The sequence below is a fragment of the Penaeus monodon genome, chromosome 41 (assembly GCF_015228065.2).
Source record: "Penaeus monodon isolate SGIC_2016 chromosome 41, NSTDA_Pmon_1, whole genome shotgun sequence".
NCBI lineage: Eukaryota > Metazoa > Arthropoda > Malacostraca > Decapoda > Penaeidae > Penaeus > Penaeus monodon.
This window is the reverse complement of record NC_051426.1, coordinates 16224047-16226546: the sequence shown is the minus strand read 5'-3', so window position 1 is coordinate 16226546 and position 2500 is coordinate 16224047. Positions and strand designations below refer to the sequence as shown.

The 2500-nt window shown below is 39.1% G+C and overlaps 1 protein-coding gene across 1 annotated transcript in view; it reads left to right on the top strand.

Annotated features, from left to right (window-relative positions):
• The window catches only part of LOC119598655 (CD109 antigen-like), a gene marked incomplete in the record, with an annotated part of 36481 nt that overhangs the window by 9539 nt on the left and 24442 nt on the right, over nt 1-2500 (top strand).

Genomic DNA, 2500 nt, shown 5'->3' with positions numbered 1-2500 from the left:
GAATGCTTTATTGGCAGAAAGGAATTCATATTATGCACTGACAATGGCGTTGTGCTTATGAGGCCATGGCCGGCCCAACCCTTCGGCCGCCGGGCACTCGCACTTGCCTCTCAGATCTTCCCTGAATAGTAAGATTTTATGCACTGCGATTAAGATTCTGGTGTTGTACATGTACATTTCTTTGCTATTCATTTAAATCTAAAGTTGCATAAAGTCCTACTTTTCACTTTATTCAGTAGCAAAAAGTATGTTTATGCAACGCTTATAGCCGAAGAAATTGTCGCTGATGATTCCTGTTACACTATTGCATGCAGAATCATTTGTAATATCGTTTTAAGTGTCTACAGAGGTAGCTTGAACACACCATGCTTTTATAACGTCGTGTGTGTGGGGCCGTGACCTAACACTTTCACTTATGCACTATCTGGCAACTTCTGAAGTTACAGGTTCAGATGTAAGACAAAAACAAAAAAACAACAACAAAACTAAAAAATATATATATATAATTCTGCTTGAAAATGAAGCTTCTTTGGCATGGTATTCCTCTTAAAGTCAATTGTTTCTGCAAAAGTAATCGCGCACAGATAACCGAAGTCAACTTCCTCTTATTATTATGTGTGCGATTATTAACACCGCGCTGTCAGGTGTACGATGCAGCAGTAGCTTCGAGAAGGTAAACATGAATGCGAAAATCAGTTTGAATTAGGTCTAAATATGTCACTACCGATGAAGTGATGTTGTATTCACTGTTTATACGTGTTTTCTTCCATTTCATTTAAAGGTCTTTCGGGTTATATGCCAGTGTGGGACACAAAAAGTATTAATTTTAGGAACAATAGAGAATATCGTGCTTTGGCAACATCCAAACTTTTTTTAAATAGAAAGTTTTCGCCATGTTTTTCTCTAGTTTACACGGAGATTATGCAAAGATAAATGGCATAGCAAGAGACAAAAAACACGGTACGGGCATGTTAATCACATTGCACTTACATGAAAAAACACAAGCAAATTAATGTAACAACGGGCCATAGCTTTCGTTGTCAAAGTAGAAACTTTCAACCGAATGCTTTGCGAAATTACTACACCTCGACAAGTGCAGCATTATGGAAAGCTTTTATTTTTCTCTCAAAGAAAAAAGATGGAGGTGAGCAGAATGATTACAGAGACTGGCGGGAGCAAGGGCGGTTACAGGAAATAGTTAAAGGTCTATAATGAGACTCAGCGCCCTCCCACTACACAGAAGTTGCCCCTCGATGTTCAGTATTAGATGATCAGCGGTTGATTCATATTTAACATGGTCAGTTTATTATGTTGTACTGTATCTCTCCATCTTATGAATTCTAAATATGTGGCACGCCTTGTTACGTCGTGGTTTCAAGGTCGTTTTGGCCATGTTTCGGATCTAATTAGATAACTTCGTCGTGATTTCACCTTTAGTAATTGCGTTGGGTCATTTTTTCACCCCTTGATGTATGAGACGTTTTGTTTTGATGCTATGCTAATTTTTAAAGTTCTTTTTTAGTTAGTTAAGCCGGAATCAAACCTGCTTTCTCTTCACTCCTGCCAGGTATGACGAATCCCATTCATAGATTTTAATGAAGAGTCTAAAACTCAGTAATGCAAAAGCCGTGTATAAATATTGCGTCTGAATAACTTTCGTAAGTCCCTTTAAAGACGGAAGTTCATGGAACTGCAATCCCGTTTCCAGAGTGTTTCTACAGCGTGTTGTAACGTGTCATTTTCCATACAAAAAATGGACAAGGCTGACCTACTGTGACGTTACGAGCGTCATTGTACGTGCTCTCGCGTGTGCTTTACAGCGCACGACGTTTCCCTCCCGTGGACCCTAAAAATCACCGCTCGCTTCGTGAGGTCTCCATCTCCGCCACACTTCGGTTGCGGAAGTTAATAGTCCTTCTCACTGTTATGCTGTTATAGTTCTTGGATTTCAGATTTTGCTGCAATTGTTAAAAGTCCACCTAGCTTTTAATCTATATCCTGTTCCTTCATTTTTACACATATTTACTTTAGTTATATAATGTATATATGTATAACGTATATGGTAGCCTTTGCCATTTAAATAAGTCACAGTCAACCATGACAGTTAATTTAACACACTTTAACCGTCCACTCTGATAAAAGTAGAATATGGAAGTGTGGCTCAGCCGGTCAAACAGGTATAGTTTTCTCATAACTGTCTGGGTAGGCGTACAGGCTTAAGAAGTAGGTCTGTTATACGTGTGTAGGTGTATTTTTTGTATGTAGGCCGGCTTATAATTATACGTGTACGGTTGGTGTGATCCCCATGTGTATTATTTTATTGTGTGGGCGATGAGGATTAGTCTACGTAGGTGTTTCTTGAATTTAAACATGATGTTTTCTCTAATTCTCCATCCGTTTTGGGGGGAAATTCTCTATTGGGACGATCAGTCTCCATTGCTGATCCACCCATTTTTGGCGTTTCTTCATGGCTGTTAGACTATAGGCATGGAGAAGGAGT